The sequence below is a fragment of the Euprymna scolopes genome, chromosome 28, assembly GCF_053919585.1.
Source record: "Euprymna scolopes isolate OS-2025 chromosome 28, ASM5391958v1, whole genome shotgun sequence".
Taxonomy (NCBI): domain Eukaryota; kingdom Metazoa; phylum Mollusca; class Cephalopoda; order Sepiida; family Sepiolidae; genus Euprymna; species Euprymna scolopes.
In genome coordinates this window covers 59769897-59796545 of record NC_136509.1, presented here as the reverse complement: position 1 = coordinate 59796545, position 26649 = coordinate 59769897, and the positions used below count along the sequence as shown (strand labels likewise).

Here is a 26649-nt window from a genome sequence, read left to right as displayed (position 1 = left end):
ACGTCACAGATAAGAATTCCTTTGTTTTTCATATGGGCACTTCACTGTACATGTACCTTATTTCCTGGATAGGATACTGTAATAGTATCTTTTATTTCTAATTTAAAAATGAAGAAACTCTATACTTAATAAGTAATTTTCTGTTGTGCTAAATTTTCTGTGCGTCTAGAGTAAGAATTTGTTTGTTTTTTCATCTTGGTGCTATAGTAAAGAAACACCTTATTTCTCATTTAAGTCATGCTATTTTAATATATAATGTGATTTTCAGTTTTAATAACTTTAATGCACGTCACAGGTAGGATTTTCTTTGTTTTTCATATGGTTACTATACTGCACAAGTACCTTATTTCTTTGGTAGAATAATGTACAAGTACCTTATTTCTAATATATAGATGAAACTACTCAATGATTTTACATAGTTTTCTGTTGTGCAAACTTTTCCGTATGTCATAGGTGAGAGTTTGTTTTTACATTGGAGTGCTATATTAAAGAAGCACCTTATTTCTTATATAAATGTCATACTACTTTAATATATTATATAATTTTCGGTTTGGATTACTTTTATGTATGTCACAGGTAAGATTGCCTTTGTTTTTCATATGGGTACTATACTGTACAAGTACCTTATTTCTCATGTAGGATACTGTACAAGTACTTTATTTTCTAATTTAAAAATGAAAGAACTTGATATATGTAATTTTCTGTTGTGCTAAATTTTCTGTACGCAGGGGTAAGAATTTTTTTTTTTATCTGGGTGCTATAGTGAAGAAGCACCTTATTTCTCATATGTAAGGCATACTACTCAAATATTAAACATGATTTTCGGTTTTATTTTCTTTGTTTTTTCATGGGTACTATACAACACAAGTATCTTATTACTTTGATAGAATTTCTTGTACACATACTTACATTAAAAAGTAAGTGATCATTGTATGTGATTTTTGGAACATTTATACAAATATGCAAACATATATAATACATTATATTTATAATGATCAGTTAATTAGTATAAGAGTGAATCCAATACATACAAATTTATAATCATATACGCATACCAATCAGTCATAATGATCAGTCAATTAGTTTAGGAGGGAATCCAATACATACAAATATATAAGCATATACACATAATAAAAATTCATAATAATCGGTTAATTAGTTTAGGAGTAAATCCAATACAAATGCCATTACTTGATCTATTTATGTGATTTTTGGAATGTAACAAATAAGCTGATATATCTATAATATAAAGCTGAACGTCTGTCTGTGTGTGTGTCTGGTCACGAATAGGCTCCTATATGGTTGACTATTATAGAAAACTGATCACATAATGATAGAAGATGTATCGAGACACAGGAATGGGTATGTTTGATCTGGCATAAAGATGATTCATTAAAATTGTGGGGTCTGCGTTCGCACCTGGTCCACACAGTATGGAAATAAAAAATTGAAAAATTAAAAAAACGTTTACAAGTGTTTTTGATATAGATGTACATAATAATATTTTGATAAGTATGTTTTAACTTAAATAGGAATGGTATAATAAAATTGTGGGGTCTGCAGTCGCGCCTGGCCTCCATAGAATGGAAATAGGCACAAACTTTAATAAAGACTTTTCATATCTATCTGCGTAAGTATACTTTGATAATTATGTTTCAGAAAACATACCATTCAGTGCTGGACAAGGTGCACACTACTATTTAATCCAACAGTCCGTCTTTAAATCCATCCATAGCCTTGAGCTTTTTGTAGATGCTTTTGTAGCGGCTGAGTTCTTTTTACGGGGTGAAGGTGCTGGCCCCATGCCCAACCTTCCCAGAAGGTACGTACAGCACCTAGCCTTCCCAAATGGTCACCCATCTGGTACTGGCCCGGCTCAACATTGCTTAACTTCGGTGATCTGACGAGAACCGGTGTGTTAACGTGATTGTGCCGTACAATCAATTAACTACCTCTAATAAAATTCTGCACTAAAAATGCAATCTTTTGAGCTATTGCATGCCGCCCAACAATCATCCATCTAGGAGATACAATTTGATAAATGGACACACACACATACAGACATAGTGAGATTTATATATTAGATGTGGTTCCCGATTGATTAACTGTGTCTAATTGTGTCAGATAGTATATACTTGAGTCAAAACAATAATAAGAATATCATTTTGTTAAAGCCTTATACTGATCAATTTAAAAAAAGTGTGGGCTAATAAATTAGCATCGAGGAGAAAATTCTATTCCCTTAAATTAGGAGGGTAGCTCTGTTAACAAGCATATCAAAACGATGATAGACATTTTTGATGAGCTGGCAGTCATTGAGAGACTTGATTAATGAAGAGGACAGAATTGTGCATTTCCTAACTTCACTCCCAGATTCTCTTGATTTGTTAATGACAGCATTAGAAGCAAGTCCAGATGTTCCCAAGTGGGTGTTAGTGACTGAAAGATTGCTGTATGAAGAAACCAAGATTAAAGAAAGGGAAAATAACGCTGAATTGAAAGTCATGATGTCAAAATTAGTGGTGGGACGATTAATCGGAATCGTTAATTGTAAGAATCGTGTATTTTGGGGGGAATCGGAATCACATTGTTAAAACATACCTTAGATTTACGATTCTTTCATTATGATTCTCTTATATTAGCAATACACATGGCCGTTAAAACGCTTTGCATAATCAGATTTCAAGGGGTTTCTGCTAAAATAGTCATATTTTAAAAACCAAAGCAAGTCTTCGAAATACCACCGTTTTGTTCAGAAATGCATATACTTTCAAATGAATTAGTAAATAATAACATACATTATATATTTTTAGAGTTTTAAGCAAATAAAGTGATAAAAATGTGGTCATCATAAAACATCATTTTCGGTAAGATTTTGTAACGACCCCCCCCCCCCCCCCCGGATTTCTAAACATTTGTACCATGTTTCTGTTAAGAATCTTTTAATGAAATTTGGAAATTAGCCAAAAGAGATTTCATTTTTTATAATTTTGAGTGTCCGAAATTCATTTGACCACTCTTTTTTTTGTTAAAAAAAAGATTTCAAAATGATGAGTATTGAAAGTTTTGCAAAAAATTTTCTTCAGACACTCACTATTAAATAAAATAATTTTTTTACTATGTTTATTCGTTAAAAAGATGCTTGGACAATGTTTTCTCTAGTGGTACGTAGCAATTTAAAAACATAATATCTGAAAAAATCATTATGTATTTGAATCAAGACTTCTGTAGTAGTAGTGATAGTAGCAGCAGCAGCGATAACATGGCGTAAACAGACATTTGTTTTTGTTTATTATTTCAAATCGATTTTTTTTTTTAATTGAAAATTTGGTTATAAAAAAAAATTCTTACATATTTAGTTAGAGCTATTTTGTTATCAACCATACAAATATTTTTAAAAATTGGGTAGTAGTAAATTTTTAAATATTTTAACAAACGAAAATGTGAAATATGATGTTTTGGTTCACGTATATGAACAGTTCTAATTTTCGTCCCTTAAAAAATGTTTTCAGTGAATTATTATCGAATGGAAACTAATCTATCCAATTATTATTTAAAAAAAAAAAAAAAAAAATCAATATTTAAATATTTGTAGAAGGTGCTCAGTTAAAAAATAACAACGGTAGGAAAAGGCATGAAATGTAATTAAAAATCAAAATAACATTAATTCAAAATTTTTAACAATTTGTCAGCTTTAGCAAAAACTTGTTTCTTTTTTTATATTTAAATAGAATTTAAATACTTGATATTTTTCCAAGCATCATGTTTTCTGTTAGAGGGACGTCACTTTTTTTAAATAACATTTTTGTCTGTGTGTCATAATTCTTGTAAAGTTCCACAATGGATATCAAACACTCTCTAAAAAAAAAAAAAAAAAAAGACTCGCTTAATTTTATGTCTAATCCTAGGTACAAGTGGCAAGCCTCCTCCTAAAACCTCTAGCCTTAACAATAACGCTAAGTACAAGTGGCAGAGCTCCCCACTAAACAAACTTCCTCTGTGAGCTCATATAAATGTAAAAAAAAAAAAGCATAAAAAACGGTTAAAGACAAGTGCAAATGATTATTCTTCCCCCTCCCAAAAAAAATAAATTGGTCAACTTTCTTAAAACGCTAGGATCATCTTGAAATGGTGAATTATTTTACATTTATGTGAAACCAACCCCCACTCTAAATTCTAAAATTGTTTTTGTTTTGTTTCTATCAAGTCTTCAGGATGTTCACACATAATTTTCCTTAGCCCTATCATTAACCCAAAGTCAGAGTGGCAACCTCCCTACCTTCTCATAATTGCACAAAGACCCTCTTAAAACCATGCATAATCACCTTTTAGAAAACAAACAAACAAAAAAAAAAAAAAAACACCCAGGATTTATCTATCATAGGAAAGGGGGGGGGGGTAACTGCCCTAAAACGCTCAAATGATTCAAAATGAGAAATCATTTTACATTAAATTCTAAAATAATGTTTGTTTATCTTTTATTAAAGTTTTTCAAGTTGTTCACATGCAATTGTTTATAAAGGTAGAATCACATATTTTGGGGAGGTGGTCAGATGGGGAGGGGTAACAGAAGGTATTAATCTACAATACTAAAGAAATATTGCAATATATTCATTTTTAACCAATCCTAGATTTCGATTTCAGTTTTTGGCACATAAGATGCATTACAACTAAACTTTGAGTTCTCTAACTTTTCTTTTAACGAATACATGGCATTTTTAAGTAATCGCAGCATATTTATGTGCATTTACTGCAGATTATTTGGAAACCATTAATTTCTGGAGATTTTCAATAGCATATTCAGATTCCTTGCACAAAAATACACTTATATGGCAAATTTCATTGCTTAGTCTTGTGTTTTAACAAAGATATAGCATTTTTACTGAAACAGTAGTGCAAAAAAATGTGACAAAATGCATATGGTCTTAAAGAGGGGAAAATATCCAAACACGCAGGGCATAAAAATAGTCATAACTTCGTTGATTTTAATTGGATTTTAAAAAGTTAAAAAGATTCTTTCTTAGCTTATCAAGCTCTTTCTATATATACCATTATTGAAATATTTTAATCCATTTAAATATTTTCATGTGTATTGCTACTTATATTAAGTTGAACTGTTTGTATAAGTGAGATTAATGTTGTTAATAATTTATGATAAAAACGTTGGTATTTCTACACTTTATCTAGTGGCTTCCTGAGACGAAATGTACTTATATCAATTTTCTGTTTTTGTTTTCTATTCTCTTTTGTAAAACTTAATTATTTTGTGCAAAAACAAAAACAACCCCCTTCCCCTCCTTTTTTTTTTCTTTCCTTCCCTACTTCCGAACCCTGTCAGTGGGGCATTAGAATACACCGACTGTCCCCCTGCAGAGAGTAAAAGCCTCTCAAAGGGGCTACCTGTTGGCCGTGGGTGGCGACCCATAATGACTCGGAAAATGATCCTGGTGGCTGAGCAACTGATATCTAGGGAAATTATAAAGATATCAGTTGCAACACTCCACTTTGGCCTCTTACAAGGCTAGATGGGCGGTCGGAGGGGCCCGATTCGATCAATCGGCTAGTTACGTCAATGAAAAGGAAGTAGTGTCAATAAAACATACCAAAAACATCTCCTTCCTCAAAGCCAGGATATATGAAGGAAAAGCTGAATACATGAAGGAAAAGACGTACTCTCAAGTCACCTCAAGTTGTATATCGTCCAACATCACTAACCAAGATTCCAAATACGAAATACTAATAAACAAATTATTACAATTGGGACCAAACGACTGGCCCAAATTTATAAATGAAATCAAACCAAACATATCCTCCCATTAAATCATCAACTAATGTTACCAATAAAACAAATTCTCAACCAAAATCAGAACATCCAAGAAAACAAAGTCAATCAAAAGAAAGACCACAAAAATCACCAGTACATTGTGCAGATGCTGAAAAAGATGAAACTAAAGAAAAACAAAATCAGTTAAAAGACCACACAGGTCACCCGTGGTGAAAAAAACACACTTGAAAAACAAATAAAAGATATATCTACCAAAAAACAAAATAATATAAAGAAATTACCACAAACAGAAATCACTACTACTTCAAATAGATTTACAGAATTAGAAGCCATGGAAACTGAAGTTACTCCTCAAACCAAAAAAAAATCATCATGAATTACAAGATAATCCAATGGAATTGCTGTGGATTGAAGGCAAATTACAATGAAATTTTATTGTTGTAAACCAAATTTAATCCTTTGGTTATTCGTCTCCAAGAAACCTTCCTTATGAGGACAATTTGAATATAAAACACTATCAACAATATAACTACATTCATAATACAGGACTTAGAGCCTCTGGTGGTGTATCAGTATTCATTAAAAATAACCTACCCCAGAACCAAATTGAATTAAAAACAAATTTACAAGCGGTTGCCATAAGAGCAACTTTACACAAACTGATAAGCATTTGTTCTTTACACATACCACCACATGAACAAATAGATGTAAATGAATTTGAGAACTTAATAGAGCAAATACCCAAACCCTTTATTTTCCTAGGGGACTTAGTCACAATACCTTATGGGGATGCAAGGAAACGGATAGAAAGGGAAAGAAAATTGAAAAAGAAGCCACTCACATCAATCCAACAAATGGATTGCTTAGTTCGCTTGATTTAACTATATGTGACCCTTCCACCTATCTTGATTTTTCTTGGAGCGTATTCGATGATGCTTATGGTAGTGATCACTACCCAATCATTCTCAAAAGCCATGAAAAAATATTTCAACATCCACCAAGATGGAAGCTTAACAAACCAACTGGGGAAAATTCAAGAATCTCTAATCAGAACAATTGACAGAAAACAACATCGATACAATCGAAACATTTACACAAACATTAATATTAATAGAAGAGTGCATTCCCAAAAACAGTACTTCGGGGGGAAAAAAGAATAGACAATGGTTTAACATAGGTTTATTGATTCTTTACATTCTATGTAAAGCAACATTAAGAAAATTTAATAAAGAACCAACAACAAGCAACTTAATTGAATACAAATTTCATAGAGCAAAATAATGCAGAATAATAAAGAAAGCCAAAAAAGAATGCTGGCAAGAATATGTCAGCAAGATCAATTTTCCAATAAACCAAAGACAGTTTGGGAAATGGTTAAAAAAATTTCTGGAAAACATAACCCGATACCAATTAAACAATCTTTTTACTGAAAATACCAAAATAACAGAAACGAAGGCTATAGCGAACAAATTAGCCAAAACATTTTCAGAGAACTCTTCTTCAAAAGACTATAACAAAGAATTCCAAAACAATCAAGGAAAATATTGAAAAGTACAAGCTTCAATTCCCAAAACCTTGAAGAACCTTTTTCAATAAGTGAATTGGAAAATTCCATCAACACAGCTGTAGGACCAGATGAGGTCCACCATAGTTTTTTGAAAATACTTCCAAAAACTTCATTGGAACTTTTACTAAAAAATTTAAAAAAAAAACAAAAAAGCATACAACGATTATTCCAATACCAAAACCAGGAAAAGATTCTTCAGATCCTGGAAATTATCGACCAATTTCACTAACAAGTTGTATGTGCAAAACATTAGAGCAAATGGTAAATCATAGCCTAATTTGGTATTTGGAAACAAACTAATAACCAATGCATAGTGTGGTTATCGTAAAAATCGTGGATGTCTTGACCATTTGGTCAACTTAGAATGCTATGTCATAGAAGCCTTCATAAGAGGGGAACACGCCACAACTGTCTTTTTCGATCTAGAAAAAGCTTATGATACTACCTGGAAATTCGGAATTATGAAAGATCTATTTGACTTTGGATTTAAAGGTAGACTTCCCGAATTTATTCAAAAAATTTTAACGAACAGAACCTTCAGGGTACGCATAGGGTCTACTCTAAGCAATATAAATAAACTGGAAGAAGGTGTCCCACAGGGTAGTATATTATTAACAACCCTATTTAATGTAAAAAATCAACAACATAGTAAAGGAACTTACTCCTGACATAAATAGAACATTGTACGTGGATGATTGCTTTATAAGCTATCATTCCAAGCACATCCATACTATTGAAAGAAAATTGCAACACAGTATAAACAAAATGAATAAATGGGCAAAAGAAAATGGTTTTAAATTTTCAAAAAATAAAACCAAATGTATTCGTTTTTGCAATCAACACAAATTACACAATGATCCCAAATTACAACTCGATGGAGAAGATATCCCCTCTGTTGATGAATACAAGTTTTTTTGGAATTGTTTTTGATAAAAAACTAAATTTTCTTCCCCACATAAACTATGTTAAAAAAAATGTAATAAAACACTGCAACTTCTGCGTGCTGTGACCCATATAAATTGGGGAGCTGACAGGCAGACCTTGTTAAACCTTTACAGATCCCTAATTCGATCTAAAATTGACTATGGCAGCTGTATATACCAAGCAGCAAGAAAATCTTACGTTAAAATTTTAAATCCCATTTACCACACAGGACTGAGAGTTGCATTGGGAGCTTTCAGAACATCCCCAGTTTGTATGCTGAAGCAAATGAGCCTCCACCTAACCTCAGATATAACAAATTAGCACTGCTATACTATACAAAATTGAAGGCAGATCCCGACATTCCTGCATATGACTGCACTTTTTATCCCAAATATATTTATTTAAAAAAAAAAAAAAAAAGTCATTAAACATTTGGTCTACGAATGGAACCTATTATTGAAGAAGCAGAGATCCCGATAACACAAATTCATAAAACATTTACTCCTAAAATACCTCCCTGGAGCATTATAGTACCGATAAGACTTAAGCCTCTGTAATTACAAAAAAAAAGAAAAATTTAGAGAAATCACAGGAAAATACCCTGGACACATCTGTATTTATACAGATGGATCCAAAGAAAACAACACATCAACCAGTGCAGCCATAATCAACAAAAATACCAAAATAACAAAATGCCTCCCAAAACGCTGTTCAATTTTCACTGCAGAAATTACCGCCATAACCACATTGTGCATTGGTTATTAGTTTGTTTGTTTCTGAATAACAAATTAGGCGATGATTTACCATTCGCTCTAATGTTTTGCACATACAACTTGTTAGCTAGACCTAATCAAAAAATAAAACCGCAAACTTCATCATCGTCTCCGATTCTCAATCTGTCATCACAGCAGTTAAAAATAAAAAAAGTAAATAACCCCCTAATTTCAAACCTACTCACAAATTTCCAGCAACTAAAAAACGAAATCATACTCTGTTGGGTCCCCAGCCACATTGGCATACAGAGTAATGAACTAACCGACACAGCAGAAAAGGCAACCCATAACCAATCTATCGACCCCACTTTCAAAATCCCATATACAGACATTAAAAGAAAGATCAATATATATATATATATATATATATATATATATATCCAAGATAAGTGGCAGTCTTATTGGAATACTGATGCTACCAGATCAGGCTGTCTATTGGCTTCCTGAGATGAAATGCACCTACATCGATTTTGTTTTTATTTTCTATTCTCTTTTGTAAAACTTAATTATGTTCTGCAAAAACAAAAACAACCCCCTTCCCCTCCTTTTTTTTTTCTTTCCTTCCCTACTTCCAGTGGGGCATTAGAATACACTGACTGCCCCCCTGCAGAGAGTAAAAGTCCCTCAATGGGGCCACCTGTTCGCCGTAGGTGGCATCCCGTAATGTCTACGAAAAGGATCCTGGTGGCTAAGCAACTGATACCTAGGCAAATAAAGGTATCAGTTGCAACACTCCACTTTGGCCTCGTACTGGGCCAGACGGGTGGTCGGAGAGGCCCGATCCAATCAATCGGCTAGTCACGTCTAGCTCACCACTTATACAATCTGCACCAAATATAAATACTACACGACACTCCCCGATCAATACTGATCCACAAATAAGTGGTGAAAGCGGTGGCTGAGGGTCAATTGTATATAGTGAACAAGGACTAGACATGTATGTTTTTCTCTGATCTTTCCCATATTTTACTTGGATGGAAGAAATTAAGATAAACGAGTGCTCAAAGCCTACATTATGTACAAGTATATCATACCTGTAACCCTGTTGTAGCCAGGGCGAATGGGCTTCCCCCCTGTACGCATCGCAAGTAGAGCTTCAAGGTGGGTGGAGAGCAGGGATGATGAATTTAAAAAAAAAAAATGAACCCAATATGAGTTATAAAAATCCAAGTAAAAAAAGATTTTTAGACAGTTCAGACAGTGACACGAATGAGGAACCAGATAACTATCCAAACTTTATAGTAATGGAGTCAATTGGAGAAGTGCCTTTAACCAAACTCTCCCCCTACTATCAGAAAGGGTCAAACCTAAACTAGTCAAAAAAATTAAGAAATGGTACTCTTTTGATAGAAATTTTTACTAAAACACAGGCAGATGAACTTTTAAAATGGAAACATTTTGACGATATAAAAATAAAAAATACCCTCACAAAACACTAAACATATGCAAAGGAGTGGTGAAAAGCCCTGAACTTTAACTTTGCTCCATCGACGAAATCCGTTCAAATCTAAAAGAACAAAATGTTATGGATGTCAGAAGAATTCAAATAAAAAAAAAAAATAGAGAAATGATAAACACACACACGTATATATTAACCTTTTACCAACAAAAAATTCTACAAGAAATAAAAATAGCCTATGAGAAACTAAGAGTCGAAACATACATCCCCAACCCACTGCATTGCTTTAAATGTCAAAAATTTGGTCACCATCAGGACCGATGTACACGCCAGCCAGTGTGTGGAAGGTGGGGAGAAAACGACGATCATATCGACTGTCAAAAAACTTATGAATGTGCAACTGTAAAGAAAATCACAGTGCTTACTCCAAAGACTGTGAAATCTGGAAAAAAGAAAAGGAAATTGTTAAAATTAAACACTTATTAAACATCACCTACCCAGAAGCAAGGAAAAAGGCAGTAACAGCTAAATATTCAGAAATAACAAAAAAGAACACCATAAACACAACAACAATTATTGCACAACAAACCTTGATATTAAAATCCAAGACCTCACCAACCAAATCCAAATAATGATGAATACAATTGAAGAAATGAAACAAACCTCACTGGAACCAAAAATCCAAATGCCACACCCAATAGACCAGAAACAAAAAAAAAAAAAAAAAAACAGAATCAAACTTAACTAAACAAAAGCTACAAATAAACCCACAAATTCCCCTCTCCAATAGCTTTAAAACATTGGAGATCGAGAACTCTGAAGAGCAGAATACCAACAATAAGGAGAGTCCCTTAATCCCCCACAAGAGTTCTAATATAAAAACAGATAATAACAAGCAAAAAAAATAAAGATTCTCCAAAAACATCCGAACAGACAAGAAAAATAAATAGGAAAAATTCCTCGAAGAAAACCAGCCCCACAAAAACCAAACCACGATCTCGCTCAACATCTAAAACCAGAGATAAATCAAGCATAAAAACCAATTGAACACAAAGAACCAGAAGCTATGGAAACAAACCGAATCCACCAATGATTTTTATCATTGGTGGATTCGGTTTGTTTCCATAGCTTCTGGTTCTCACAGATACTCAAACACAGATGAAACAGTCCAATAATTCAAATACAAGAACTACAGACCAAAATAAATTTAAAACCTCCTTGGAAACAATGGAAATAGAAGCCAAAACTTCTAACCCCCCATAAAAAAAAAACACCCCTATTCTCAAGACAAAAGGAAATCAAGTACATAAAATCTAAACTATGGCCAACAAAATAATCCAATGGAATTGCAGAGGTATAAAAGCCAACTGGAGTGAATTACTTCTACTAATATCTGATCTATGCCCCCACAATAATATGCCTACAAGGAACCTTTTTAAGACCATCTGAAAATATCAATCTGTACTGAATACAACTACACAACAAATAACCCAAATAGAGCTTCTGGAGGAACATCCATTCTCATTAACAAAAACACAGCACAAAGCCAAATAAATCTACAAACTAACTTACAAGCAATTGCTGTCACAGCCACCCTACATAGAACGGTCACAATTTTCTCCATTTACCTGCCTCCAAACGACCCCATAGATGAAACAAATAGAAAAACTCATCAACCAACTCCCTTGCCCCTTATTAGGCGACTTTAATAGTTATAATGTTAGTTGGGGATGTTCATACACAGACAGAAAAGGAATCATAGAAAATATTATCAACAACAACAACCTATGCATATAATATAACAACAACAAAACAACCTTTATTCACTCCGCTACAAACTCGTTCTCAGCAATTGACCTCTCTAAGTCATCCTAGTATCTTTATAGATTACAATTGGACAGTGCACGAGGACACCTATGGAAGTGACCACTTTGTTCCTGAAATAACCTCAAAAATTCCTCGCTGAAACCTTAAAAAAGCTAACTGGAATAAATTCAAATTACTATGCTAACACAAACTCCTACCTGGAAAACATGAGAAAGACCCGATCACTCACTTTACAGATACCATTATGTCAATGGTAGAAGAATGTATTCCTAAAACAAAATCATCAACAAAGTATAATCGTCCCTAGTTTAATAATGACTGTAAAAAGGCTGTGATGTGCTACATTAAGAAAATTCAACAATCAACCAACTACTCAGAATTTAAACAACTTTAAAATATGCAGAGCTAAAGCACGCCGAACAATAAATGAAGCCGAAAGAGAATCATGGAAGAATTTTGTGTCTAAAATCAATAATAACACCAAGGACAAAACTGTATGGAATATGATTCAGAAAATATCAGGAAAAAACACCTCTGTATAAACAATAATAAAATAACTAAAAAAGAGTTCATCGTAAACCTGCTTGCAGATACTATTGCAAATAATTCATCTACTAAAAATTACGATAAAAAATTCCAGATCATTAAACAGGAATCAGAAAAAAAAAAACCTGAACTTTAAAAGTAATAATGTGGAAGAATACAGCAAACCTTTTACCATCTATGAACTAAAGGATTCATTAAAAAAATCCAACAACACGGCTGAGGGACTTGATAATATATGAATTTCTAAAACAACTACAAGATGAACCCTGAAAGTATTTACTTTCTATTTATAATGACATTGGCTCAATGGCAATCTTCCAGTCATATGGAAACAAGCCACAGTCATTCCTATACCAAAACCAGGAAAGGATGCATCTGACCCCTCCAATTATCGCCCCATAGCTCTAACAAGCTGCGTGTGTAAGATCATGGAGAGAATGGTCAACACCAGATTAATTTGGTTTCTGGAAACAAATAAAATAACTATTTTTCAATGCAGCTTCCGAAAACATCGAAGCACAACAGACCATTTAATTTGTTTAGAAACTTTCATCAGAAATTCATTTATACAAAAAAACATATGACTGCTATTTTCTTGATCTTGAAAAGGCGTATGATACCACATGGAGGTACGGCATCATGAAAGATCTCAAAGAAGCTGGAGTGAAAGGAAGACTACCCATCTTCATCAACAACTTTATCAACAATAGATTATTCAATGTTTGTGTAGGAACATGCCTCTCGGACATCAAGGAACAGGAAACTGAAATCCCACAGGGAAGTATTTTGTCGGTAACATTATTCAACCTAAAAATTAACAATATTGTTGGATGCATAAACCAAGGCGTGGATTGCTCTCTATATGTTTTTTTAATTGCATACAGCTTGAGACATATCCATATAATTGAGCGTCAACTTCAACAATGCATTGACAAAATAAAAAAATGGACAACTAAGAATGGCTTCAAATTTTCCATTAACAAAACAAAATGTATGCATTTTTGTCAACTAAGAAAACTGCACCCAGGTCCTCTTTTAAAACTAGATGATACTCCGATTCCTGTTGTAAATGAACATAAATTCTTAGGGATAATACTAGACAAAAAACTTACATTCATCCCCTCATATAAAATGCCTTAAAAATAAATGTAGTAAAACTCTCCAGCTGATGCGGGTCATTGCCCAAACAGATTGGGGAGTGGACAGACAAACTCTATTAAAGTGCGATCGAAACTAGACTATGGCAGCTTCATTTACGGTGCCACCAGAAAGTCTTACATAAAGATATTGGACACTGTTCAACATCAGGGCCTCAGGCTTGCGCTAGGAGCCTTTCAAACTTTCCCCCATCGATAGTCTCTATGCAGAAGCCAATGAACCCCCATTATCAATTCGACACGACAAACTAGCCTTGCAATACCTGACCAAAATTCTCTCTTGCCCAGACAATCCTGCTTACGAATGCATTGCAAACTCACTAGATTACTCACTCTATGATAGGAAAAATCACAACCAACAAATCCAGCCCGTAACTGTACCTTCAATCCTAATTACCAAACTCTATATGACCAAAAAGTAAAAGCTATAAAACCTTTTGGTCTCCATACAAAACCACTAGTAGAATATGCAGATATCACAATCACCAACATCCATGATGTCAACCTACTAAGCTTTCCACCCTGGTTACTAAAACAACCTGAAATTATGTTTGAATTAAATAACCTCCCAAAAAATCAAATCCATCCTCTAATCTATCAAGAAAAACTCCTTATCATTCAGGAAAAATACCCAAACCATCAGTACATTTACACAGATGGCTCCAAAGACAGCAACAAAATCAGATGCGGAGTCGTATCCACTAACATTACCTTACAGAAGCGACTACCAGACCATGCCTCAATTTTTAGTGCCGAAGCCACAGCCTTAGATATGGCACTAGACCTTATCATTGACCTCACTCACAACAAATTTATAATTGTTTCAGACTCCCTATCGGTACTGGAATCCTTAAAGAATAAAATTTAAATACACACTCTTTCACAAAACAAAAGTATTAAATTCTGCTGGATCCCTAGTCATTCTGGAATTCAGGGCAATGAAAAAGCTGACATAGCTGCCAAAAACGCTTTAAAACTCATTAAAAGCAATATAAAAATTCCACATTCTGACTACAAACAACAAATAAATAATCTCATTATGAAGAAATGGCAAGAAAGATGGAATAACTGTCCAAATAACAAACTTTTCAAGATCAAACCCACAATAGAAGAACAATTACCAGATGCCAGATCACGTAGAGAGGAAGTGATTTTGTCCCGTATTCGAATAGGACACACTCACATAACTCACTCCTTCCTGCTAAAAAAAAAAGAAAGACCCTCCAGAATGTTTTGCATGCCAAGAACCTTTTACAGTAAAACACTTTCTTTTGGATTGAGGTGATTCCGCGCATATCTGGCAAAATTATTATAATGTCAACATTATGAAAGAACTATTAAAAAAATAAATTCCAACAAAATACTAACATTGTTGAAAAAAGTAATTTATATAAAAGACTATAACCTTAATTCAATCCAACTCTACACCCCCCCCAAAAAAATCACATCACCTAATGACGCAAAAAGTCTGATTTGACTCGCTGATTAAATTAAAATATCTCATCCACAAAAAAAAAAAAAATTGGAACTCTGCATTAAATAACCAAAAAAAAATAAAAATAAAAAAGGTTGATATAACTGTAAAACCAAGCCAAACCTATTAGAATAACTTCCCAAATAACAAACTTTTCCAAATTATGCCCAAATTAACAAAACCTGAACATCAAAAAACAGAAAACAAAATGTCATTTTAACAAGACTTAGAATAGGTTACACACAACTAACACATTCTTACCTCCTAAAAGGAGAAACTCAACCCCAATGTATTCCCTGTCAAGCACCACTTACTGTAAAACATCTACTGAATGCATAGATCTTTCACAAATCAGAAAAAAACGCTACAAAGAAAAAGATCTTCAAAATATCTTTGAAAAGAACAATACCGGAAAAATCTTATCTTACATCAAAGAAATCAAACTCTTCCAAAAAATATAACCCCAAAAAACCTTATATTCTGCAAAAACAAAAACATCTGCCTTTTCCCACTTTTCCATCCTCCTTTTTTCGCCTTCTCTTTCTATCTCCCTCACTTACTACTGGTTTTCAAACTTAAAATGCACCGATCAATAATATTGTAACCCTTTTCCCCCTCCCATTGAAAAATCCAACCATATTCTGCAAAGCAGAGAACAAAAATGACAAAATCCACTATAAAACAACCAAACCAAAAGCTACAAACTAACAATCGAAAATACAAGGAGCTTGAAGAATAAAAATCTTTTATAAAATAACTGGATACAATATCGAATACTATTCCCAAAATAACTGGATTCAGTATTAAATAACCTACAAAGGGTTGATATACCGTTAAACAAAACCAAAAAAAAAAATTCTACACTTTATCACCGAAACTGGAGACGCCATTTTATTTCATGCACCTGTCATTGAAATCCAAGGGAGAAATCAGTATTTTAAACTATGACTGAAGTTAGAAATAAATAACGAAAAAATAAAACTAGATATTAATTACTTCCGGAAAGAACTATGGAAAAAAGAAAACTAAATAAAGTGAAAGAGAACAGATATCTGTAATTGTTTAATTGGAAATGTTTCGATTAAATTAATGAAAATGGAAGGTTTTTCATGAAATGTATATGTTATATAATTATAAAACTCAAATGACTTTGTATCGATGTATGTAACCCACTTTCTGGTTTACAACATCCGGTCGCACATGCGCGCATGATCTGCGCACTGAAATATTAATGTTATTATTTCAAAATTATTATTTAACATGGGAAGAGTGCGGTTTAAAATAAAAAAAAAAGCAGATATATCAAAATTTGAATTTAACTATAATAAGTATTATGGTGTCTGTTCAGTGCACATAAGTATGGCCAACCACTTAGAATTCAGTAACTAAATTTTTTTATTCAAAAATAATCAATTATAATAAACAGAATGACTCATAGAAATCTATCTATATTCTTTTTTCATTTTAATATACTTTCATGGAAATGTTTTTGTTATGTCAAAAAAAAAACTATTTTCTTTATGTTACACATGTCACGCTCATACATGAATTCCATAGCTAATATAAAATACTGACCCAACGGGTCACGGGTAGTCTAGTCTAGTGTATATTTTTATTAAAAAACAGAAAATGAAAAGGACGTAATCATAATTGTCTAAACTGGGCGACCGCCATTTGAAAACCAAAACATTTACTGTATAAAAAATTATCAAAACATTAATTGAAAAGTTTGCGTGAGAAAATATAATTTTAATTAAACAATTTTGTAATGAAAGCAACATTGGATTTTTATAAAATAGTTTTGTTGTTGTTTTTTTTCTTTTTTTTTAACAAATAATTTTAATGAAACTTTGTTTTGAATTAAAGCAACTTTGAAGGGTCAACAACAAATTAATTTAAATGAAACCGAAAAATTATCTAGTTTAATTTTTTTGTTATTTATTTCATGCTTCGGTCATAGTTTAAAATACTGATGTCTTCCTTGGATTTCAACGACAGGTGCGTGAAATAAAATGGCGTCTCCAGTTTCGGTGATAAAGTGTAGAAGTACCAAAACGTCAGAACTTTTCATAACATATTTAATATGATGTACAAGAATTTTATTAACTACTTTAAAGGTAATCTTTATTTATCTTAAATGAGTTTTCTTATTCCGTCACATACAGAGCCTGTCTGTCTGTTTCAAAACTTCGAGGCCCATGATTAGTTAACTGTTTGCACTGTTGCACTTTAGGGCCAGCGAGGTAACATTGTTTTCATTTATGAGTGAAGTGTATAAAACAACCTAACTACGTCAAGTCCATGAAAAAGTTGATGAATACATAACCCTTAGAGAAAAAATATTTTACATTGCTCTCATTGCGAGTAAATCATGTTAAAAATCATTTTTTTAAATTAAAAAAAAAAGGGTGCTTATCTTTTGACAAGGTTTTTTTTTTTTTCACCGACACTCTTCAATTAGTAAATGAATAAAAAATCTCATTAGTAAATGAAAAGTGACTTGTCAACCTTTATATTTAAAAAAATAAAATAAAACAAGTTAGGTCAAATTGGTGCAGCTGAGATAAGTAGGTCCAGCTCCCCATTGAAAGGGGATTGTCCAAATTGAATAGCAATTGTCTGATATAAGGAAAAAAACGCATTAATCAAAGCTGATTGCTTTTGGATGTTCCTGGCAATCGCGCTGGGAACAATGCAACAACCTTCGTATTAGTTTCGCTTTTATTATACGAAAAAGGTGAATCTACACGCGCCGATTGAAAAATGTTGAGTATTTGGCTTTTCAAAGTCGAGCAAATTAAATACATACGCTACCCCCATTCGTAACTCGTAGATATTATGATTTCAACGTGATATAAAACGTTTTAAAAATGTGCGACGGCCTCGAGAAGCCGCCGACATACACAAAAATCAAACATACGTACACACATTTTCGCTTTTACATATATACTAGTGGGGGGGGTGCCTGGGTGTTTGGAGGTGTGTGTGTTGGTGGGGGGGTAGATCAACCAAAAAAACGTTGGGCGGGTGTTTGGAGGTGTAAAAGAAAAAAGTTTTAGGTAGGCTTGAACCCCAAACCTTTGACGCGGAGGTGGAAAGGAAATGGGGGAAAAAAACCTGCGACCTAACCATCTCGACTTAGGAAATAGATGAATTGATAAGTGTGTTAAGTTGACGTTTATGAAGCGAAATTAACATGTGCGAGGACGTTAAGTCGCATGATGTTTGACCTAGTTTTGCGCTGGCAGCCAGTTTGTTTTTTCTGCTACACGGTGATCAAAAAATATCTCGAAAATAGCTTGTAAAAGTCGGGTAAATTAAAGATAGCTGCAACCAGAGTTCCTTAGTCGTAGATATTATTATTTAGGCAGCATATAAAAAGGTTTTAAGGAGTGAGCCAACCAAGAATCACGGCCAAAAAAGCCACATAAATACATAGATACATGCATACATTTTCGCTTTTATATTTATATAGACTAGTGGGGGCTACCCGGCATTGCCCGAGTGTTTGAAGGTGTGTGTGGTTTTGGGTAAATCAAAACTCCCAGGGGGGGTTGTAAAATTTTTTAAAAAGTTTTGGTAGGTAAGTATGAGGATCGAACCTGAACCCTTGAGACAAAGTTGGAAACTAAAGTGTGAAAAAAAACGTGCGACGTTAATCACTGGGCCACCGCAAAATACTAACGGAAACACGTTTGAATTTATTTCATTATTTAGAATTGGCAGGTGCACGTTTTAATTATTTAATGAGGTCAACTTTGACTGTGGGATAGTATTTTATTTACTGTGGGAACGCTTTTTTATTTTTATTTTCCCAAGATGTTATGGGGGGGGGACCAACTCCCCATAACAAGAGGATTGTCCAAATTGAATAGCAATTGTCTGATATAAGGAAAATTTCCACATTGATCAAAGCTGATTGCTTTCGGACATTTCCGGCGATTGCAACCGGAAAAATACCGCCAGAATTAGTGTCGCTTTTATTATACGAAAAAGCCTAATCCACATGTGGCAAGCAAAAAATGTTGAATATTTATCTTTTCCAAGTCGAGCAAATTAAATAGACAGGCGACCTCCATTGTTAACTCATAAGATATTATGATTTATTTGTGATATAAACAGTTTTAAGAAGTTGTGAGCTGACCGACCACTTCTCGGAAAAAAGCCTTTCTTGAACATACACAAAAAGCGAACATACATATACACATTTTTGCTTTTATATATATAATAAAGAAATTAATTTCTAAAATGTTTTGTTTATATATGCTTGTCACCCCCTTCAGCCAGTCGGTTGAGACGATCGTCGACCTCAGAACTCTTCCACTCCAATTACGGCAGCCTGAAAACGACCCGACTCTGGCGGTTTGCAGCTCACTATTTTCGTCCTTCCAGTGATCACTGCCGGTGATAATTCTTAGCCGTTTTAATGTTGCTGGTATTGGTAGTGACAGAATTATCAGTTGGTCGTCTAAATTTATACTCCGGACCTGACGTTGTGTACTCACTTACCGGCGAACATCGCCGATAAGAGAGCCGTGGATTTTAGTGTGGTGAAAAAGGAAATAAAAACGATTCCACACATGAATAAACAATTAATCTGGGTTTATTCACAATAATAATGGTCTAATAATATTTCAGAGTTTGAAGGAAGTTGGCTGTGCTTATTTTAAAACGGTAGCTTGTGACTCGAGTTCAGATAAGTTTTTCGGCCATTGGAGATGCGTGTTTTAAGTCAAAAGCCATCTCTGCCCGACTTTAACACCATCTGAATTCGCCAAAATCGAATTCTCTCTTTTTCTCTCTTCTCCCCTCCTCTCTTCTCCTTCTCTTCTCCCCCTCCTCTCTTCTCCTTCTCTTCTCCCCCTCCTCTCTTCTCCTTCTGTTCTTTTCTCTGTGTTCGAGGAATATATACATATCCATCAATGCCCTTTAAACATCACGAGTTTGTATTTGTTTACAACAAGAAAACTTGCCTGTCATCAGCTTTCAAACCTTGTTTTCTAAAATAAACAACCGCCTGTCATTTCATCTCGAATTCTGTGTTTCAAAATAAACAGCCAGCTCACTCCAAACTCTGACCGTTACAACAATAAGTATCTCTTGACATACTTTTTCCTTTGTCTGTTCTAACCAAAGAGTCATTTGATCGTCCTATTTTTTCGTTCTTTTGGCTCTTTTTCTATAACGGCATATCAACCCCATAACTTGGTTACATGCTTACATTTTGTTTTTAAATAAAATTTAGAAATTGATTTTAAAAAGGGTTACTTTTCGGTAGCTTCACCAGTTGTTAACCTAAATTTTCTGAATGTCAGAATGAGGCTTGTCTGCAGGACCTACTAATCTCAACTTCACCCAATTACCAAAAATTTACTTTTGGGTTTGTTTTACTGTACACATAGTTTCGAAAAAGTTGTCACAAAACAAATATAGAACAAATAAATGTTATCAAAGGCAAGATACGTTACTTTTCTACCTAACTGGATATGTTTTTAGTGTTTTTATTGAAGGTAACATGTCTAGTCAGCTTAAAAAAAAACAATGTTTACCGATGTATTGGAAAATTAAAAATGGCGCCCGACTCTCTCTTTGACACCGTAAGTTTGGAAAAGGAATTAAAAATAAAAAACTATGCAAAATACTGTTAGAAACTCGCTCAATATATGTTACCGTGACATAGGCTGACATATATTCGGTGGGGTTTTAACAGTGTTTTGTCTAGTTTTTTTTTTTATTTATAACTCATTTTCCCAAACCTACCATGTCAGAGAGAGTCGGGCGCCATTTTAAATTTTCCAATGCATCGGTAAGCACTGTATATTTTTCGAGCTGAATAAATGTTACATTAAATAAAAACGCTAAAAACATATCCAGTTAGGTAGAAAAGTAACTTATCTTTCCTTTGATAACATTTATTTGTTCTATATTTGTTTTGTGACAACTTTTTCGAATCTGTGTGTACAGTAAAACAAAGCCTTACTTTTTATATAGAAATAAAGAGGTAAATTAAGACATTAAAGAATAATTATATAATTCAATCGTCTCAAATTATTCCTATTTATTTGACTTTTTTAAAAATATTTTTAAGAATAATAATGTTATTTTTTTAAATATAAGTAAATTGGTTTATTTCTATATTTATTTTTAATATAGAAATAAACAAATTTATTTAGATTTAAAAAATAACATTATTATTAAAAATATTTTTTAAAGTCAAATAAATAGGAATAATTTGAGACGCTTGAATATAAAAGGCGAAACATTTAATCAAAGATTTAGTTATTTTTAAATTTCATTTAGAAATAAGAATATTCTAGAAAGTGGAATAAAAATCAGTTAGAGATTGAAGCTGCAAAAAAAATAAAAATGTTAAAGTTATCAAAGATAAAGAGAAAATAATAAAAAAGATGAATATCAAAAGATAAACAAAACATGTTATTCCCCTTGAAATTTAATGTTATTGTATTTTTGTTGAATTAATCGTGACTGACTTTTTCTTTATATTTTTTAATATATCAAATAACTCCTGAAATTGATTGTTATTAATTTCATGGTGCATGTTTAATTCATGGTTAAAATATTTGTTTTGACCTTTATAGTCATTGAAAGAAATTTTCCGAAAAAAATTAAAACATTTTCGAAATTCCCTTAATTGTATTTCCACTTTTTCGCTGTGCCAAATTTTTTCACTACCCAAAAACTTACGATTATATAATGGTATATTTCAAACAACAATTCTACAGGAATCGGAATTGTACTTGGTATTGGAATTGTTAATCAACATTTTCCTGGAATCGGAAAAAATTTAGGAATCGTCCCAACACTAGTCAAAAATACCATGTCAGTAAAAGAGGGCCTAAGTGTTACCATCGTGGAAAAACTGGACACTTTAAATGTGATTGTTGACTGCTTGGTGAAGATACAAAATTGGAATCATCTGAAAAAGTAAGCTTTTTCACCACGAAAAAAACCTATATCGTATAGTGAGTCCACATGGCTCATAATTTAAATTACCCATTGACATTGAAAGAAGCACTTTCCAGTTCTGAGAAAAATTAATAGATGAAGGTGAAATTTCTTCCTTACATACTAATAAAGTATGGGACCCTACAGAATCGTCCAGTAGATGAAAAGCTATTGTTAGCAAGTGGGTGTCTAAGCAAAAGTTGATGGAAACCTGGAACACCTCAAAGCTTCACTGGTTGCTCTAGGTTTTCTTTAGAAACATGTAATTGACTATAAGACATTCTGCCCAGTTGTGAAATTTGAATCGGTACAAACTGATATTGCGTTAGCAGCACAGCTTGCTCTGAAGCTACATCAATTAGACATAACCACTACATTTTTAAATGGTGAGCTGAAGGAAGAAATTCATATGAAATAGCCAGAAAGATTTAAAGTCAAAGACATCTTGTTTATAAACTAAAGCAAAGTATCTATGATTTGAAACAATTGTCAAGATGTTGGAATGAAGCACTCGACCATTAGCTGCAAAAAAGATGCATTGCAAGCAGTTAGAGAATGATCCTCGTATCTAGATAAAATCTTCAGGAGGGGACATCTTTATAGCTGCTATTTACATTGACGATACCATTCTGGCAAGCAAGTCTCTGACATGTATTCAAGAATTCATTAAAATAATATCGAAAAGTTTTAACATTAAGGATATGGGCAAACTACATCGCTTGAATGTTAAGATTACTTATTCTAATTCAGGGAAAATATGGATTGGACAATCAGCATGCACAAAAATTTTGAAAAAATTCCAAATGGAAAATTCAAAACCCACATCAATTTCAATTGATGCTGGAGCAAGATTAACCAAAATCATTAAAGAAAGCAAGCTGCTTAACCAAGAGTTGTATTAAACCTACTATATCTGTTAACGAGGACATAGCCTGATATTGCCTATGCTGTTGGAAATGTTGCAAAATTTTGTTCCTAACCTACAATAGAACACTGGAAATCTGTAAAACGTATCCTTCGTTACATAAAATGACACAGACAGACTGTGACAAGGAGAAGGCAACCAAGCTCCTGGGGTGTTCAGATGCAGACTGGGCTGGTGATCTAGATGATCGGAGATCAACCTCAGAGTACATGTTCAAATTATGTGGAGCAACTGTCAGCTAGAGAAGTAAGAAACAAAACTGTTGCTTTATCAACTGCTGAAATGGAATATGTGGCATTAATAAGTTCGGCACAGGAGACGGTATGGATGCAGTGTCTTCAAGGTGATTTAAAAGGAGATTCAGTTAAATCGAGGCCACCGAAAGTAAGTACAGGCCAATGAACATGACAGTATTACGTCATTACTAGATCACCATGTAGGTATATGGTGCCTAAAGTTTCTTGTGTTCAACCATGTGACCACGCTAATAGCCATAAAAAATATTTTTTCGTTGCCCCTTAAATGCTATTAGCCATAAAAAATATTTTTGTTGCCCTCTTGTGGTAATTTAAAAAAAAAATTTTTCCTAAAGAGAAAGAACAATTCTTCATTTGGATAATTATATAATCGCACATTCATTTGGATAATTTTAATCTAACAAATTATAACAGTAAGTGAACCTGTTTTTGAAATTTTCTTACATGTCTATCGAAGAAAATCGAGTATTTCATTTTATTTTTTTAAACTGCAAAACAAATAATTTTTATATGAAAATATTTTTCAGTCCCTTTTAATAATAAAACTTTTCATTGAGTATTTTCAAATAGTTTAAAGTTAGAAGCATTTTTCACAAGTTTTTTTTTTTTTAAAACCCAAACGATCGATGAATTTGAAATATATTTAAAACTTAGTTTGTTTGTTTTATAACATTTCAACTGTAAAGAATTTACATGACTGAAATGGGAAATAAAATGGGAAATTCTGTTCTCTATCGAGACATAACGAACACAAATTCATCTTAAATTCATTAACTAATCAGTTTTAATTAAAGTTTTGATATTAACTAAAAATAAAGACTACATTAAATTTTAGTTAACATATTTTCTTGTTTTATCTTATAAATAAATAGGTACATCACGGGGAACGTGGACCCTGTGTAAATGGTGTTTTTATTCAATGATTACTCCCTGAAAGCATTTTCTTTCACTTTCTTAATATATATCTCAGTTTTTGTTTTTTTTTAATCGTGCATGTATTTATTTTTTGGAATTTTTTTTTCGTTTTTTGGGGGGTAAATTTGATTTATACTTTTATTCCATGCTTGTTTTTATTTTAATTTTAATTCTTTTATTTTCTCCACTAAAGATTTTTATTTTTTAAAATTATTTTTTCATGCATATTCAAGTAATGCCTCCACCCTTTTTGGCCTCAAATAGCAAAAGTTTTTGTGATTAAATAAACCAAAGAAAACCTATTGCACATGTGCTGACAGGAACCATACATTAAATAAAAACACTGTTTACATAGGGGTCCACGTTCTCCGTGAAGTACAAGTAAATGTTGTACGTGCCCTGCTGAAATAATGTTATTTAGAAAGCCATTCTTAACAGGGGGAGGGGCTTTCTAACTATTCCACACTTTCACCTAACAATTTAAAGAAAAAAAAATGCCATAAAAATTTAATTCAACTTGGAAATACTATCTAAAATATAGTACGGTGTATACACTGCACAAGCACCATTATTGTTATTATTATAACGATGATAATAAAAATAAAAAAAACTGGTGTAGATGACATTGACTGGTGCCATATCAACTAGTTGTGAAGTGTCAGGGAGGATAGAAAAACCGAGGTGGGAGAGTACTAACCAGATCTCCACTGGAAGTGTGCTGTTCAAATCTGGTACCTGGGGGTGGGGGGTCACCCAAACCCCAGGAAAACCAATGGCTGGTGCCAACGAGAAATCAATGGCAAACGGCTGTTGTGATAACGTGCGATCATCTGCATGAGTGATTAAGAGGTGGAGAACATTGGAAATCTGAGGAGACTTCTTGTCACAGGGTCTCCAGCGAATACCACAGGTTACTGCCAGTGAGCGATCACTGATGATGGCCTGTGAGACAACTCCTAGTGAGTGAAATATTAATAATGTCCCCTCCCAAATTTACCACCATCCTGATTTCATATCGTATATGTTTACTATATTTTCTTAGTTTTTAACCAATGTTCACATTATAGTATGTTTGTCTTTTAATAGTTATGTGAACTTAATTTCCGTGTTCATGTATTCTGCACTGATATGAAAATGAAGACTATAGTGGAGTATAGGATTTCTGACCATGTAACTGATGAAAATACGCTACACATTTTGATGAAAAACATGGGAAAAAATGAACATAGAAGAACAGAAAACCAAAACTTTAAATGTAATTTCTGTATTAAAAGTAATATTTAAATAACTATTTAAATATTTCAGCATATAATCTTGTGTGGAAAATCTAACTTCCCAATAAGGGACACTCTGGATAGGAACAAAAATTAAAATTGTCCCAGTCATGAAGGATTTCTTCTCCACCGGCCGAGGACAGAAAAGGTGAATTGTAACATCAGAGCAGATACTACTACATTGTGATCTTGTCCTGAAGGCCAAGAATAGTTTTTATGTTTCTTTAATTGTTTGTTCCCTAAATTCATAATTCAGTATTAGATTGTATATTGCTTTAAAATTAAGTAATTTTACATAGATAATATTTATATTTTATAAAGTTCAGTTTAATTTTTAATAGAATTGGGTGCCTTTCTTTTCTTTCTAAAACATGTCAAATGTTTTAATGCTCTTTTTTAAAATGCTGTCATATAATATCGATAGTAACAGTTCAACAAATCTTACCTACATTGCCTGCAGGCATTTTTCAGTTAGCAGGCCTTCTATATCTCGGTGGTCATGGTTAAATAGACATTCATCTATGAGGATAACCATATGTATGGTAAAAAATCCACAATATCATAGAAGAGTCAAACATGTTGACATTAAGTATCACTACATCTGATAGCAAATTGAAAGCAAAGCTATCCAACTAAAGTACTGTTAGAGCAAGGACAAAATAGCTGATGTACTAACAAAAACACTTGTGGGCACAAAATGTGCAAGGCTCCGAGAACTATGTAGTGTTGGAAAACTGGCATGATAATTCTAACAGATTGCGGAGGAATGTTGGAGTTAAGCGAGTTGTTAGAAATTATTTCACTTGGAGTAATTTTGATGTGTACTTCCTGTATGATTTATATATAAACGAGTGAGTTGA

The 26649-nt window shown here is 33.1% G+C and overlaps 1 protein-coding gene and 1 pseudogene across 5 annotated transcripts in view; one reads left to right on the top strand and one right to left on the bottom strand.

Moving 5' to 3' along the window:
• Positions 1–26649, top strand: part of LOC145249669 (coatomer subunit gamma-2-like) — a 344043-nt gene that overhangs the window by 274876 nt on the left and 42518 nt on the right. The window lies entirely within an intron of this gene.
• Positions 1824–1940, bottom strand: LOC145249928 (5S ribosomal RNA; annotated as a pseudogene).